Source organism: Lissotriton helveticus, chromosome 3_1 (assembly GCF_964261635.1).
Source record: "Lissotriton helveticus chromosome 3_1, aLisHel1.1, whole genome shotgun sequence".
Lineage (NCBI taxonomy): Eukaryota > Metazoa > Chordata > Amphibia > Caudata > Salamandridae > Lissotriton > Lissotriton helveticus.
The window spans coordinates 408,325,777-408,343,778 of record NC_136061.1 but is presented as its reverse complement, the minus strand read 5'-3'; the positions used below and the strand labels follow the sequence as shown (position 1 = coordinate 408,343,778).

Genomic DNA, 18,002 nt, shown 5'->3' with positions numbered 1-18,002 from the left:
AAGTGTATAGCTGAGTGGATTAGTAAAGCCAGCCTTTTGCGGTGGGAGGTGGGGGAGTAGTGAGGGAATCTGAGGAGTAGGTCATGGGAAGGTGGGGGGTAGAAGATTGTTGCACTGTGTGCCACCAGCGCTAAAACCGGCCCTGGGTGGAGTCTGTTTTATTTACCTCAAACACTATCCAGAAATCACAGCTCAGGCGCGTATGTAGGACTGTGCTCACAGTGCTATTTCATCATAAGTACCCTGTGTCACAAATACAGAAAGCCTAACAACAGCATTCACTCCATACTTTGTGTTAAGATTGTTTAGTTTCTAACTTAAAATGGTAAAAAAAAGTCTAACTTAAGATGGTACAGAATGCATCTGTCACAATGTGTATCACGAACCTTCCTATCGCTAGTCAGTAGGCAGTGCCTTTCCTTGGCCCCTGATACAGCAATGTCCAGTGATAATGTGTCATCCTAGTGTAGACACTTCCTAAATACTGGTGAGGGACAGCTGGGTGGGCTTCTCCTTACTGTCCTTAATTTTTTGGGTCATCACCCACTGTCTCTTTCTGGTAACTCATTATAATCAACAAGAACTTGTGCATTATCCAGAGAAATTATGTCACTTTTTGCTCATATAAAATTGATCAAGAAAGCATGTACAATAATTTAGCAATATTTGCCTATGGTACTGAGAGTCAGTGAAGTCCATTAAGTTTAAAATCATGTAAGGATACTGCAGGAAATCCAAGTGCATGATTTATTCCTCTAGTTTTTTAGTTGGATAGCTGGATATTTATATTTTCACTGGGACAGAGGCCTACAACCAGGGTACAGTCAAGCCACTGGTGCTCTTTTTAAACAGTGTTTATCTTTTTGATAGTGCGACCCTTACTAACGTATGCCTAAACTGTGAGCCGACCGAGATTAACCCAGTGTAAACTAACAGTCTCTCTGTTCGGATGTAACTGGGCCAGTGTAAATCATTTCATCAGCCTCATATAAAAGAAAATATGAAATAAGTGTAACTCATTAATTGGGCACAAGGAATCAAGACAAAGATAAATCTAAGCGATTACTGTGCTTGTGATGCCTTCTGCTGGGGAGAGTATAGAGCTTGTCCCCTGATGATGCTGCTGAAAAGCCCACAGAATTTAGCTTTAGTAAGACACTATACCATCCCTGGAGAGGGGAACAAGTGGACATGGGTCTGAAAATCTGTCATTTGAGCATCCTAAAAACTCTACTGTAGAGTTTTTCAGATGTGTGATCCTGTCACACTCACAGGATCCTCTTAGATATTAAACTGGAAAAAAGGTCAAAAAGGGGTAAAACGATTCTCAAGAGGTTTAGGCTGAAGGGCACGGCAGTGGGTGAAGTTGAAAGTGAAGCAAGAGCTCTAAGAGATCTAGTGGAAAAAGTTAAATGACAGATTTAGTTAAAACAAGGTACTCGGGGAAAGGAGATGCCAGGAGATGCCAATAAGCAACCATAGGGCCAGTACTTACAGTACAGAGAAGGTGAAATGGGTGGGCGAGCAGGCTATGCAATTTCGGAAGATGTTAGCGTGAGATCACTTTCCAGTTCCATTCTGAGAGTCACTCAAATCCTTGCCTCTAGCAATCTGGTGCACAGAATCAGCTTGGGACCAAAGAAAGACCAAAGAAAGAAATCCGACAGGCAGTCACTGTCCAAAACTATGTTACAGGGGCAATTGACCCCAGCAATGCTGGTGAAAAACACTGCAGGAAGAACTTGATCTCTGAAGAAACCAGAGGGGCTTTGGGGCTTGAGAACTAAGAAAGATACCTAACCATGGACAACCTGATTCAAATTGTCTATGGTTCGACTGGATGGAACACTTCTAAGAGGTTCATCAAGAGTACTAAAGTAATGAAGATCAATTTGGAAGCAATCAGTTACTGCAACTGCTTGTACGTATGGCATGCAACACCAGTCGGTTCATGGAAATGGATTCAGTACTATCTGACTTTTGACGGATTTCAGTGCCGTCAGCATAATGGTAAAATGATACACAAAGATCTTTAAAAAAGCTTCCAGGTGGTTCAATGCAGTGATTGTAGTGAATGGGTGCCAGCATGGAGCCTGGAAGTAAACCATATGGCTGAGTGTGGCCTGTGACTTATCATTCGAACAATAACAGTACCGTCTTGGAACGTCTGATGGTCAACGGTGTCATATGCTGCTGTAAGATCCAGTAGGATGAGAAGACAAAGGCAGGCTTGATCAAAAATAGAGAGATGTAGTTTAATACCACAAGTGTGACAGATTATGTGATACGGCCAACTCTGAATAAAGTTTGGAACCTGACAAGGCATGAATTATAGTGTACTTGGATTTTTATGGCAAAGTAACAAATTTCTCAATGACCCTAGAGGCGAAGGAAGGCCATGGAGGAAATGTTAGTTCTCAACCTTGGAGGCATCCTGGCGCTTTATTTCAAGGAGAAAGTTTTATTTTTATTTTTAGAGGGTCATGCAAGCAATTTTCAATTGCATCCTTCCTCATATGGGAGCCAGTTTAAAGATTTCAGATCAGGAGTGATGTGGTAGTTTCTTTTAGATTATGTGATGAGTTTTACAGCAGAGTTAAGAGAGGCCCTTAGAAAGCCAACTTATATATAGCTAGGCCGCACAGGGTTGCACTTTAATAGTCCAACTTGAAGTCATCGAGGGGGAGGAAGGGTTTTATTTTTCTTAAGGTGTTCATAATATTTTTTCTAAGTTCACTCCTTTGGTGGCTGTACTGATGTGTTCCTGTATGTTTAGGTTCTTGTCCAGCGTTATTCCCAGTGATTTCGTGGAGTCTACGAGGTATGGAAGTTACAAAACAATGAGGAGACCAAAAATCCACTGGACCTGGGTGAGGTCCGGTGAAAAAGGAAAGTGATCACAGTGAAATTACTTCAAAATGAAATTCAACATCACCTTTGAGTAAATCATAATCAACATTTATTAATGTTTAACAAATAATAATCATGTTCCATAACAGCACAATCGTCTGCATTAACATGAAGAGATGCTCCAAGTGGGGAGGAGGTAATATGCAGCAATGTGCGGAGACTGAAGGTCGGTGAGTAAGGAAGAGCAATGTGCACTATATATACATTAAAACAATACATGGCCTATCCAGCCACTTTAAAGGCTAAACACATGTAAAAACCATGATATTCTGGTGATACAGTGAATCTATCACTGTTATCAATATATGGAAAACAGGTAAAGCTGTCATCTTTTCGACCCCAAGGGTGCGCGTAAAGGATTCGGGTCCTTACAGTAGGTAATTCATCAGGACAATGGGAGATACCTAGGGGTAATTGGATAATTACTTTATTAATTCTGGTGATAGGCAAAAGAAAGGAAATTTGTTGAATCAAAAAATTGGGCATTAATGATTACCCTTCCATCCACCTTCCATCCACCCAGAAGAATTCAATGGAAATGTTTAAAGTGATGGGCCCACGGGCTCCTATGTCATAGAGAGAGATCAGTATCTTGAGTTGTGCTGAAAATAAACCGTATAGGGGTCGATATCTGCTACTTAAATAAATGGACTAAAATGCACTTCTTATAGAGTCATCTTTCTTAGAGTCAATCGTTTTTATTGTGTGGTAAAGCAACTTAATACACAGCCCAGCTGCCTACATCAACTTGCCAGCAGGGCGCAATCTCTTGGCAACGACACGGCGTCTGGGCCTACAACCCGGATGGTGACCCCGCGTAGGAGATTTGAGCTTTAAGAAGCAGTCCCTCCAATTCCATAGCCACCACTTTTATTAGAAGAAACAACCAAAAGAAACCTGTAACACCCCAACCCTCCACCCCCCTCTAGCCCCCACACCCCCACCCCGCTCCGCATCAGCTTCTAACTTCACCGTCTATCCTCCAGGACCCACAGGTTCTTCATATCATCATTCAGGCTGCACTGTAGCCCCACTAGGCTCTAAAGGAATGAGTTGCAGAATTTGTAAATATTTCGGGCACGTCACTTCCCTCAGGAGCTGCAGGAACAGACCCCATAGTTTTGCATATTCAGAACCCTTTCCATCCATGCCCAACGAAAGACGCTCCATAGCTAAGAGGTGCCAAAGCCTTTGTATCCAATCCCGTGGGTCAGGTGTGGCCGGGGAACCCCATTGCGCCAAAAGGATCTGCCTCGCCACAAGCAACAGCGCATGCTCAGGTGCCCGGGGAAAATGTAATCTGAAACGCATCATCCAGGTCATCCAGAACCACTTTCCAATATCGCACCAACTTCGGGCAATGCCACAACAAGTGCACCAAAGTACCTGGAAGGCCACACCCCCGCCAGCAGAGGCCTGACTTTGCTACATCCCATGCCTTGATGCGCGCCGGGTTATAGTACCAATAAGCGGCCACTTTATAGGCAGACTCGGTACCCGCAGTGTTAGAGGCAGTCAAGGGGCACCCCAACTCTGTCTCCTATCGGACCTGCGCCCTCGTACGCTGCTTCTTGGGATGTCGCAGAATCATCGCATACAGCTCAGAGATGATCTTGCGGTCATCCTTCTTGCAAACTAATCATTTTTCAAACGCTGACAAGGGGCGAGACAGAGGCGAGATTGGTTGGCTGGGCACCCAGTGCGCTAACTGCGAATAGTGAAAAGCGGCAGACTCTGGCAGCTGGAAGAATTCCTTACACAATTAGGGGAATGGGATCAGACCATCAAGGTCAAAGAGGGAGCCCACCCTCTTACAGCCTTCCTCTCGCCAGCGATGGAAGACTGGAGACGCACAACCCGGCGGGAAATCTGGATTATCAACAAAAGGAGTCATTGGGGAGGGAAATGTAATCCACCCCCTGCGCTGCACCAATTGGTCCCACGCTTTTAGAGTTGGGGAGGTCACCGGGGAAGAGTAAAGGCCCCACGTCCTGTGTTTCAGTCGTAACCACAACTCCCGGCAGATGTTACAGCCCGTCACCGTCTGGTCCATAAAGTTCCAATGTTTGCTAGACAAGGGCCTGTTCAATTCCACGATATATCGCAGACAGGATGCCTAATAGTAAGCCGTCAACAAGGGAAAGCCCAGCCCGCCCGCTGCCTTCGGTGTAGTGGCGAGGGACATCGCAAGCCGAGGCTGCTTATTGTTCCACAGGAACTTATTAAGGAGCCCCTGCAGTTTCCGAAGAGTGCCCGGCGGGGGACTCAAGGGTAGCATTTGGAAGAGGTAGAGGACCCGCGGGAGCACCGTCATTGTCACCCCCGCCAACCTCCCATACCAGGCCAAGTTGAGGCGGGACGATTCAGAGAGGGCTTTGGCAGTTTGTTCAACAAGCAGCCTATAGTTAAGGGACACCGTTTTAGAGATAGAGGGGAACAATCGGGTACCCAGGTATTGAATATCAGAGTGCACCTACTGGAAGGCAAAGTCTTGCTGCAGATCCTGCACGTCTGCATCAGGAATGGAGACATTAAGGATTAGTGAATTTGAGAAGATAACTTTGAAACCCGCCACCTTTCAGAATTCAAGGAGTTCTGCAGACAGATACCGCAGGGAGGATTGAGGTTGGGTTAGCGACAGGATAACATTGTCCGCATACAGGCTAATCTTATGAGTATCAGCGCCGAACTTAATCCCCTCGATACCCACGTTGGACTGAATGCGTTGGGCGAAGGGCTCCTTATAGAGCGCAAAGAGCAACGGAGATAAGGGACAACCCTGTCGCGTTCCTCTAGTGATGGGGAAGAGGGCTGATTTACACCCATTCACCCGCACCGCCACCCTATGGGCCGCATAGAGGCACCGAACCCAACGCAAAATGTTGTTACCCACCCCAAAGGCCTTCAGAACAGCGAACAGGTAGTCCCAGTCTACCCGGTCGAAGGCCTTCTCTGCGTCAAAAGAAAGAAAGAAATCCTGAGTCTGAGAGCGGTGGACCAAATCTATGAGGTGGAGAAGCCGCTTGGTATTGTCCCCCCCCTGCCGCGTCGGGATGAAGCCTGCCTGGTCCGGATCAATTATTCCATCCATTAATGGGCTGAGTCTCGCCGCTCGCGAATAATTTTGCATCAATGTTGAGCAACGAGATCGGTCTGTATGAAAAGCAATCCTTGGGGTCCTTCCCAGGTTTAAGAATGACCGTAATCACTGCCTCAGCCATGGAGGGAGTCACTTCTCCTGTATCAAGAAAGGAGTTGAAGAGGTGGTTTAAAAGAGGAGCCAGCTTCACACAATAAGTTTTATAAAATATGGCAGAGTAGCCATCCGGCCCCGGGAATTTAGCCACCTTCAACCGAGCAATCACGGATATGACCTCCTCTATGCAGATCGCTGAATCTAAAGCATCCGAGAACGTCTGTAATAGGGGCGTAAGGCCACAAGATGCCAAGTAGTCTGCCTTTCCCCGAGAGGCCGCTGCCTCCCTCTTATATAGGGTCTGGTAAAACTGCCGAAAGGAGTCCATAATGAGGGCATCAGGGGGATTGCTCAGCTGCTTGAGGGTCCCCAATGGATTGTATAGTCGTCAACTGAGCGCGTGCCCGCAATCTGTGTGCCAGCATCTTCCTCCCCTTGTCTCCTCGAGATAAAATTTGTGTCACAAGCACAATAGGGCATGTGCAGCTCCATCTAGGTCAAGGTGCTTTAACATGCGTCGCTTCGTCTCCAACTCCCTCCAAACCCTCGGGGTCCCCGTCCTCTTATGTATCGCCTCCAAGTCGCCTACCTCCTTCTCGAACTCAGCGCGCTTCTCTTTGCGCAATCGAGAATACGTTGCCGCGAGCGCTATAAACTCTCCCCGCACCACTAATTTCAAGGCCTCCCATACCGACGCTAGGGGTGTACCCTCCAAGTCATTATCGTCAAGATAGTGTCCCGTATCCGTGTGACCACTGAGTCCGAGTGAAGCAAGGAGTTGTGAACGCGCCAGCCAGACAGTGGCGGTCGTTCGCCATGGGAGGTGAGTAGAACTGAGATAAGAGCATGATCTAACAGGGAGCGTGGTGTAATTTACGCCGTGGACAAATGAGGTAAGAGAGAGGATGTGGCCAAGAAGTGATCTAAGCGCGCGTACGTCTTGTGTGCTGCAGAGTAGTAGGTGTAATCGCGCTCTAGGGGGTGCTGGACACGCCATACATCATGCAACCCTACCTCCAGAAGCCACTGTCTCCCTCCCTGCGACATTGCCCCCGCCTGGTGGGACCTCTGCTCAGACCTGTCCATCCCAGAGTCCATCACAATATTCAGAACACCACCCACGAGAATCAATGCATCCGGCAACGCTAACACCTCAGAGAGGGCCACCCTCAAGGAGGGCTCTTGTCATTCGTTCGGGGCATATATTGACCCTATTGTGAGCTGTGTATCCCCCCACTGGACGCGTACAGCTAAAAACCTTCCCTTAATGTCCACAACCTGAGAAAGGACTTTGCAGTGCGCGCGCACGCTAAAAAGAATCGCCACCTCATGTTTCTTAGGACCTGAGGACCATAGTTGTAGAGGGAAGCTCTTATCTGCCATAGGCTTAGTATCCTTAGAGAGGAGGTGAGTCTCCTGCAGCAGGCACACATCGCTCTCCACATTCTCCAGGAGGGAAAGGATGGCCGAACGCTTAACAGGGCTATTTAGACCCCTAACATTCAGGCTCACAGTCTTTAAGTCCCTACCCATAACACCTAGAGAAGGGGGAGTGGCTAATGCAGCGCTTAACGCTAGTGCCCCCTTGGGGGCCAAAGATGCCCTGTCTGCAACCCGGGTCCTCGCCTAGATCCCCTGAGAGCTGATGCGGAGCCCCTAAAACAACCCCAAATCCCCAACAAAGCACCCCACCCCACCCCCAAACACAAGAAAAACCAAAAGGTAAAGAGACTCAGATTTCGCCAAGAGTAACAACAGTCTGTTTGACATGCCCAAATAGCAGGAGAACATGGGGCCATCGTGGAACACTTCCCGTTCCTGATACAGAACACACTAACTTCCAAGGACAAAGGTAAGCAACAAATCCTCATCAGAGAATCGCCCGCCTCCTGCACCGGATAAAAACCCTACTACTACCAGTCTTGTGGGTCTCAAGAGACCACAGGGTTATCGGTAACCAGTGTCATGGAGGTAACAGCAGCCTCCCTCTCCAACAGACTTGGGGACACATCCGGCTTCGCAGACTGAGAGGGCTTCCCAACGCGCTGCCATTCGGTGGAGCGCTTGCGATGTCTAGCAGGCGACCTGTTGCTCCCAGGCGTTGGGTGTGGTCCGCTCCAGACCCAAGATCTCAAAGGCAGAGTCCAGCGAACGAACCTGCACAAGTTTGCCATTATATTTGAAGAGAAATCAAAACGGATGGCCCCACGAGTAGGGGAGGCCTTTCTCCCGAAGGTGATTAGTGATGGGCTTAAAGTCCCTATGTTTGACGAGGGTGGAGGCCGCAAATCCTGAAAAAGCTCTGGTTGATGGCTCCGAAATTGTATGGGATTGAGGTCACGGGCCTTCCAGAGAATCCTCTCTTTGATCTGAAAGTCATGGATACACACCAGTGTGTCCGGGGGAGGGGCCCTGGCACCACGCGGCAGTCCAACAAGGTGGACACGATCCATCTGGATGTCCTGATCCTCCTCCTCACCAAGGATTTGACAAAAAAGTGCCCCAATGTACTCACGTAGGTTATCCCACTCTCCTTTCCACGGAACCGCCCGAATTCTAATATTGTTCCGCCGGGACCGTTCTTTAAGTCCTCAGCGTGCGCCTGGAGATCTAGGTTTTGTTCCGTGAGGCGAAACACATCCTGCTGGAGTCGGTGAATGTCATCCGCAGCTCCCAGATCATGCTCCTCCAAAGTAGCCCCTCGCTCCCCAACGGTGTCCACATCACGCCGTATCTCGCGCAAATCAGAGGTGAGCTGCAAACGAAGCTCCAAAATGTCTTCCTTTATGGCAGAGAACAGTTCTAGCATGAAAGCCTTGGTCGCCGGGAGTTCATTGTCCTCAGAGCATGGGGCTTTGTCAGCAGGCGGAGAGGCAGACTGTCCCGTCGCTTTCTGAAGCAGGTCCTTCAGGGGTTTATCTCTCTGATTCCTGGAAGCCGCCATCTCGCCCCCGGCAGGGGCCTGCGCCCCACAGCACGCAGATAGGGCAAAGGTGTAGTCCTCACGTTAGCGCCCGAACGCCAACCCAGGCGGGAGCTTCACGCGCCAAAGCACTACATAGGCCTCGTGCCCATCCAGGGGAAGGGGGGCCACAGCTCGGTCAGGGCCCGGCTTAGTGCTTTAGAATCTCAATAGATTTCCCGTGCAGTGATGGCGGTCTGTCAGGGGGCGGGGGGCACCACCGGGAGTCCAGACAGTAAGCGCCGCAAAATGTGAGAGGAGCGGGGGGCACACCACTCGCCCCACAGCAGGACCTCCCAAGGCAAGGCCGCCCCCCGGTGCTGGGCTACACTGCACCGCCGTCTGCTAAGATACGGACAGAGCAGGCGGCCAAGGCTCCCACAACCACTCTCAAATATAGGCAGATCTCCAGGCTCCACTCAGGTTAGCAAGCTCACTCCGTGCACCGCACACAACTGTCAGCCAAGGCGGGACTCCACCGCAGGTGCAGGGAGACCGACCGCCCGCCGTCCCACGGGCCGATGGTAGGCCTCACACTCCCCGCAAGCCTCTCAGGTCCCAGCAATGCAGGCACCCCCACACGCTATGCACATCAGGAGAGGGCCACTCACCCCCGCCGCCAGCCCGCAGGCCTCGCTGCTGCAGTCTCTCGGGGGCGAACGGGCGTCATGTTGCTCCCCCACGTACGGAGCTGGGCCCTACCTCCAATCAGTCGGGGTGTGTCCACAAAGGCATCTCGGGCATCGGGGTACCGCCGGAGGCGGAAAGGAAGGAAAATGAGCTCTGACCACTCTGCTAGGCCTCCAGCCGTCCGCCGACTCGCGGACTGAAAACACGGCCCCAATCCAGCCAGCTGCCTCCTCTCACCGCTCCTCACCTCTCGGCTCACGGGCCCCCGCTCATCAGCTCCGCACCGCAGCACCCCAGGAGCACACAGCCAGCCGCCATGTGAAGCAGCAGCCGCCGCTGCAGTATGGGGTCCACTGGGCCTCTCCGTACAAGATCGTAGCTGGGCCTTGGCTCTGCGTGCCAACACACGCAAGGCAGGACCGTAGAGGAACAAAATGGCGGCTGCTGCCCGGGCCCGCCGACACCACGCCACTGCTCCACTCCTCGGTCTGCCGCTCAGGCAGTGAGACCACCGCTCCCGCCACGGTGGCAGCCGCCTCTCAACGCCGCAGAGCAGCAGCTGAGTCCTCAGTCCCGATTAGCCAGGGTCGCTGGGCCTCCGCCAAGCTAGGGCCGCACGCCCCAAAAGGGCAAAATGCCGCACTGGGGTGCGAAAATAGGGCCCCCTCCAGAGGCTAGGATGAGAGGGGAGTAAGAAGACCCCCACGGCCAGCACAGATGGGCCGTAGAAGGGGTGATATACAAAGCGGTATGCAGGCGGCACCAGAGGGACAGTATAGCACGTCCTACTCCGCCGCCATTATGCCACGCCCCCTCAGAGTCATCTTTCTTTACAAAAATGGCGACGAGGATGGGATGGATTGAAGAAGACTCCACCCATAATGAAATTTTTATGAAAACGATTTTTAGAAGGCATGAAAATCGCCACATCAAATTACGGCCCCCGCAGCTCAGAAAAGGATAGTGTGCCACATTCCACGTATCCAGTGCTACAGTACGTGAATTTCTATGTTGGGATTTTGTGCTACTTGGGAGTATCGGCGGGTTAGCCTAAATGTTGTTGGAGTCGTGGATCTTTGAAATAGGCACCTGACATTCTCACATGCAGCACTGTGTCCTTGTTTGCATTTAAAAAGAGGCACTCGACCTACCTGGCAACCACGGAAGCGTTCCATTTCCTGACGCGCTCCAAGTCTTTGGCGATTTTATACGTGAGGTAGTTCCGGATGATTCAAACTACCCTAGTGAATGATGGGACACTCTACGTCATCGGGTACAAATGCCGCCATCTTGATGAACACTAGGGCAACAGTGATCTGGGCATTTTTACTGGAGCGTGTATCTGAGCGCATTTTCTTATGTGACCTGCATTGGAATACTTCAGCAGTTCCTTTTGAGAACTCGGCTGTTTACTTTTGTCAGCTACATGAGGACAATCGTCCCTACACAAATTACGGTGGGTCATAAGTTGTGTTTTTTTTATGTGAAAGGCTGCAAGTAAAAAAAAAAAAAGAAGAGGCAAGAGGAACAGTACTGTCGGAGCATCTAATTTACATGCCAAGGAGTACAAAATTGGGATTTTTTTTTTTTAAATGGTTAATTGCGGGGACATTTTGAAAATAATTTATTCAGGTTATCTCAATAAAGATATTTACGGAAAATGGCAGTACAGAATATTTCTCCTCCACCAATTTTCTTACAGGAACCAGGGTCTCCCCTCATGTAGTGAGAAGATTGGAAGGAATCATTTGTGACTTACTTATAAGCGATTGGGGGTGATGTATACATTGTAAAGAGGAAATTAGCAATTTTGAAAAATTGTTATTGGTGTATAGAGGGTAGGAAACTGTTAAACCTTACCAACACCTGTGGGCAGAGATGCTGATTGTTCAGGGGATGAAGCTGATGAATATGAAGATGCTTTGATGACTTCAGAGGAGAGCTATGGAAAGAAATTGTGCCTTGTCGTCAAAAGACGAAAGTTCTTTTGCCAAGGTCAAGAAACTGAAGAAGCGATTAGTCAATATGTTGCTACATTGCATAGATTAGCGATTACATGCAAATTTAAAGATCTTAGAGATGAGATCATACGGGACCAAATGATAAATAGGTAATGCTATTTAAGAATAAAAGAGAAATTACGTATGGAGAATACTTCCTGTTATGTAAACGAGTTGGGGGGTAATGTGTCCAAATCAAATGTAGATACCGAGAAAGTATGTGAAGTCAAGTATGAAAAAAGTCAATCGCGTTATACAAGGCGAATCAGAGACATAAAAGGGAGGCAAAATGTACCAAGACAAAGAATTTGCTTTAGATGTGTTGTTAACAGACACACAGTAGAGGCAAGCTACTGTCCTGCCACTACTAATAAATGCTTTAATGTAACAAAACATGTCATTTTGCAAGAGAATGCAAAATTCCGTAAATACTTTAGGAAATATCAGTAAATGCTCAGATAATAGGGATAATGATACCACAGATGAAATTGAAATATTAATGATCACAGAGTATTCAACTCAAACATGCAATATTTCAGAGGTGTCAGGAGGAAATTACTCTGCCCCGAAATGTGATGTATTGGTAAATGGTGAGAAAGTACAATTTTGGGCAGATTCTTGTTCACCGTTCACTATCATGATAAGTATACATGGGAAAGGCTCCGAAAACTCAAATTAAATTCCAAAGATGTTGAACCAGAAGGTTATAATGGGGACAAGTTACCCATAATAGGTTATGTTATAGTCGATTTATTGTTTCAAGACAGGCATGCAATGGCTAAAGTCTACATAGTTGAGAAAGGAAAGTCACTATTAGGTTGGAAAGAGCAGCGCACGTTGAGGATGATAATAGATCCAAAACATTCACAACAGGTATTGATAACGCAAGAAGTTAACAAATGGATGAATACATTTCCCAAATTATTTAATGGAAATTTGGGTTGTCTAAAAAATGTTAATACAAAATTATTCTCAAACAAAATGTCAAAACAATAGTTCACAAAGTAACGAATGTTCAGCTGAGAGAAGCGCTCAAGTGTGAATTAAAAAGATTGTGCGACAATGATGTGATTGAGCCTATTGAGGCTTCAGAATGGCTTAGTCCGTTTGTTATCGCCACGAAACCTAATGGCAAGATCTGGGTGTGTGTGGATTTGAGAGATTTATACCAATGTATATGGATTGATAGCCATCCTTTAACTCGCATTAATGAAATGTTGACGGGTGTATATGGGGGTAGGTATTTCACCACATTAGACTTATCACTTGCTTACCATCAGGTGAAATCGCATTCAGAATCTAAGCACTTAACCTCATTTATCACACCAGAAGGGGCATTTGAGTTTAAACGTATGCCATTTGGATTGGCATCAGCTGTATTCCAAAGAGTGATGCAAACCACACTAGGTAACAAGAAAAATGTCTTAGTATTTCAAGATGATGTTTTAGTTTGGGTCAAAGATATGTCTCAATATAATGAAGTGCTAAACAAAGTTTTAACAAAATTAGAAAAAGCTGGGATGACAACAGGATTAGAAAAATGTAAATTTTCTCAAGAAGAGGTAGAATACTTGGGACATACCTTGGCATTCAGTGGAATTAAGCCAAAACATGATTTGGTGGAGGCTATTGAAATAGCTCCTGCTCCGCGTGACAAACATCAACTTAGATCGTTCCTTGGGTTGGCGGGGTATTACGCAAAATTTGTACATCATTTTGCAGAAAATTTGCATGTTTTAAGAAATATAAGGAAGAAAGGTGCCACATATACTTGGACAGAAGAATGTCAAAATGCTTTTGATTCTATAAAGAAAGAAATAGCCAAAGCTGTAACTCTTAAACGGTTTGATCCAGATCACAAAACTATTGTGGTCACTGATGCTAGTGGATATGGCTTAGGAGCGGTATTAATGCAAAGGGATCATGGAAGGGAAAGAGTCGTGGCATCTGCGTCAAGAGCTTTAAAAGGTGCAGAGAAACCTTACTCTGTCATAGAAAAAGAGGCCTTGGCATGTTGGTGGGGGGTACAACTTTCAGAATTTTTGTATGGGGCACCCAGTTCGAATTACGAACAGATCATAAACCTTTGGTGGATTTATTTTCCACATTCTGTGCAGGAAAAGCCACACCTAGTATAGCACGGTGGTTACATTGTTTACAAGAATATAACTTTTCTGTACAGTATGTTCCAGGAATTAGAAACATAAATGCAGATTGCATGTCCAGATTACTGCTTAAAAATCGACCATGTGAGAGGAGGATGAGTGGAGGTTGCTGAAATTTCAGATGTGTGCCATGCCATAGACGAAAAAGAATGGAAAGAAGCGGTAGTAACTAATCACATGTAAGAAAAGGTAATAGATAAGTTAATCAAAATTGATGGAAGAATGCATGACTAGGATCTTGCTCCTTATCAACATGTATGGAAAGAGTTATCAGTTATGGATGGTATAGTAAGAAAGTGTGATAAGTTGGTTGTACCGGAGTCTTTGTGTGGTAGATTGATTGCGATGATGCACGAGGGCCACTGTGGAATGTCTGCCATGAAAAGTTAGGATGTATTTCTGGTGGCCAGGAATGGATAAGCAAAGAGAGAGATTTGTCAGAAATTGTGTTGCGTGCACTTGTAGTGACTAATCACATCTTTTGCAAGAGACTACAATTAATCCTGTGGAATGGCCCAAAAGAGCTTGGAAAGACAGGCTATGGACATATATGGTCCCTTTGAGTGTTTGGGATTGAATGAGAGATTTGCCACTGTACTGATGGATTATTACTCAAAACTACCAGAAGTTGCTTTTATGCGTGAGGTGAAAACCTCAAATGTTATTGCATTTTGCAAAGATATTTTTTGTAAGGAAGGTTGTCTTGCAGATTTTGTAACTGATAATGGCCCTTAGTTTGCATCTGAGGAATTTAATGTTTTTCTAAAAGAAAATGGGGTATTAAACAAGCCAGAACTCCTGTTTATCACCCCAGGAGTAATGGTCTCATTGAGCGCTTTAACCGTGTGTTGGGTGAGAGTATACAGTTAGCCATTTCCAGCAGCATTTGTTGGAGAAAGCCGGTGAAGGAAATGTTGTGGAATTATAGAACAACTCAACATACAGTAAAGGGTGAGACGCCTTTCTGTTTACTGAAGGGAATAGTACCATGCACAGTAACTGTTCCTGCATGGAAGGAAAGGTATGGAAGGAGAAAAGTAAAAGAAAATTAAATACGTCAAAGGATGGAAGGTTTCCAATCACACTACAAAGACGTGAAGATAAGATATTGAGATCTAATAGGAGATTCTCAAAAAGGATGTTGGTGAGGGTGTTAGTTGGAAAGGTGATCAAGAAAAGGTTTTCTAAATGTTCTATTCCTATGAAAGTTATAGAAACACACAGTAATTTCGTGTTGTTGTCGGATGGTAAAAGGTGGATGGTAAAAGGTGGAATACCAGGAGAGTTTTAGTGTGTTCCAGGATGGAGGAATCTGAATGCTTGAGAAGGAATGTGTGCCTTGACACGGATAATGATGGTGGAAGCAAGGGTAAAATGAGTGAGAGATTAAGACGGAAACCTTAGTGGCACAAGGACTATGTTTAGAATACTATTTAAGTATTGTTCATGCATGTAATGTTTAGTTAATTCAAAACAAAAGAAAATTCTTAATAAGAAAGGAGATGTGTTATGTTTTGTATTGTAATCACCAGGGTGCATCCTGGTATAGATCCATAATAGTGTCCATGGTGATTGTTACTGAGCGATGATGCAACTGTGTTCTGCTGGAGATCCAGAATGGTCACACCAGCTTTAGTTGATCTCAGGGAGCTTCCAGGGGCCGATATCTGCTGCTTAAATAAATGGACTAACATGCACTTAATGGGGTTATCTTTCTTTACAAAAGTTGTGAACATTCTTCTCAGGGGTCCTGTGGACCACCAATTGTTCGCCAATTCTGAGGTAATGTTTATTAGTCTTTGTTGTAAGTCTGGTTTAAGTTGCTGTAGGTCCAATGTAATCTAGTCAAGTCCGGGTTCTAGTGAGTTATGGGAACAGGTGCTTGGGGTTTGTATCAGGGGGCAGGGAGTGGGGGCAAGGGAGTGTACAGAGTTGTGGTGTTTTGAGTACTGCTCACCAGAGAAAACTAGTAGAGGGGGGTCAGGTTGGAGTTAAACTAGAAGTTAGGAGGTATAGAGCGCATGAGCAGCCTGAGTAGGAGTGCTGGGACTGTATGGGTCATGTTGCTTTCGGGTTTGGTAGTTCGCACTCGAGAGTGTCATCGAATGTGCTATGGGGAGTGATTTAGGCAAGCTAGTAGTATCGAAGATCGAGGATAGTCGGGTTGATGGAGTTACTTTGGTTGCTATGTGACTCCGTGATCGCTGCTCTAGGGGTCTGGCATGGGTGCTGTAGTCTAGTTTGTTGGAGAATGGAAGGGAACTCAGACCCAATGGAAGGGAACTCAGACCCATCAAGAGTTGGAGTAGAATTGGTACCGTTGGTACATTGCTCACTGTGGAGGGGGAATGGGTAGAGCACTTAATGAGGCAAGGATGTGCAAGGATACTGCTTGGGGTTCCTGTGGGTTGCCTGAAGAGCTAGGACGACCTTGGGAGGGGGCGGAGTCATAACAAGTTAGAGTTTTGATGTTGGAGAAAATGTCATAAAATACTTATAAGTTGCATTCGGAAGACAGGATGAGGATAATCACATTGTTAAATCAATCACAGAACTTTATTTTGGTCATTAGACCATAAAAGTGCAAGATGCTATATATACAATATATACAGTTTTGCACAAAAGATATATTTTTATTTTTTTATTTTAAAAGTTTTATATAGTGCTGGCTAGACCCAGAGGTATCAGAGCACTTTACATGATCAGGATAGTATAAGGCAAACATGGTATAAAAAGCATAATAACAAAGTAAAAAACATAAATTACAAAATCAAGGAGGAATGAAACAGGAGTTGAAGCAATAAAATACAGGTAATATAGGTAGAGTGGAGTACAGGAAGAGGGCCATATATTACTGAGACAAATATGGTATAGTCAAAAGAGATCAGGTGTCGGGCACAGGTTAGGATCCCCATTATTGGTTAAGGGGGTGGGTTTTGAGGTCTTTTTTGAAGCTGGCGTAATAGGGGTTACAGCACAGGTTTTTCAGGAGGATATTCCAGATAGTAGGGGCATTGCCAGAGAAGGAGCGAGATTGTGTGGTTTTCTTTTTATGCAGAGGTGGGATTAGGAGGAGGGCGTTGGTGCTTCTCAGAGGACGAGTGGTACCAGCAATGAGGAGTTTCTTGGATAGGTACTGCAGAGTGTTTTGGTGGAGGGCTTTATGAGTAATGCAGGCCGTTTTGTAAGTTGATCTCCCTTCGATAGGGAGCCATTAAAGAGATTTGAGAACTGGGGAGATATGATCGAAGCGTTTGCAGTCTGTGATGAGCCTGGCGGCAAGGTTGAGAACAGCTTTAATTGGAGCAAGGTGGACCTTGGGGATTCCGTTGAGGATGGCGTTGCCATAGTCAATACGTGAAAGAACCAGTGATTGAACTGCAAGTTTAAAATCATCGATGGGTAAGAATGGTTTGATTTTCTTGAGGACGGAGAGTGAAGAGGGCTCCTTTGGCAGAGTTTTTGATGTGAACGTTAAGGGTGAGGGTGTTGTTGATAGTAATGCCAAGAGATTTGACGGAGTTTGACAGTGTGAGTGAGCAGTTGAGTGCGTTAAGGTCTGAAATCCATGATTGAATGGGGAGACAGTTCTTTTTAGGGGAGAAGAGGATGATTTCAGTTTTGTTTGGTTTTAGTTTGAGATGATTTGACTGGAACCAGGATTGAATCTTCTGAAGGGCGTTGTTCAGGTGTAAGATGTCAGTGTGAGTTTTAATCTTGTAATATATTTGGGTGTCATCAGCGTATAGGTGGTAGTTGATGCCTGCTTGTTTAAGAATGAGAGTGAGGGATTCCATAAAGAGGTTAAAGAGGGAAGTGGAGAGAATAGATCCTTGGGGGACTCCAAGGGAGACAGGAGAGGGGTTAGAGAGACAATTTTGAATTTTTATTTGCCGAGTTCGGTGTTGAAGGTATGAGGTGAACCTTTTGAGGGCGGTGTCATTAAGGCCGAAACGGGTCCTAAGAACATTGAGTTAGGCTGAATGGTTGACTGTATCGAACGCAGAGGAGAGATCAAGGAGGATAAGAAAGCAGGTCTCGCCATTATCAAGTGATTGATGGATGTCATCAATGACATTGAGCATTGCTGTTTCGGTACTGCAGCCTTTCCTGAAGCCAGACTGAAGGGGGTCAAGTAG

The 18,002-nt window shown here is 46.3% G+C and overlaps 1 protein-coding gene across 7 annotated transcripts in view; it reads right to left on the bottom strand.

Moving 5' to 3' along the window:
• The window catches only part of LOC144822547 (caspase-8-like), a 235,519-nt gene that overhangs the window by 158,435 nt on the left and 59,082 nt on the right, over window positions 1-18,002 (bottom strand). For 3 of the 7 annotated variants that reach the window (XM_078680210.1, XM_078680209.1, XM_078680212.1), the window contains one exon: window positions 11,559-11,640. The exons of the other annotated variants lie outside the window; for them this stretch is intronic. The gene's annotated coding sequence lies outside the window, so the exon portion shown is untranslated. The remainder of the gene's footprint in view (window positions 1-11,558; window positions 11,641-18,002) is intronic. 7 annotated transcript variants of the gene reach the window in all.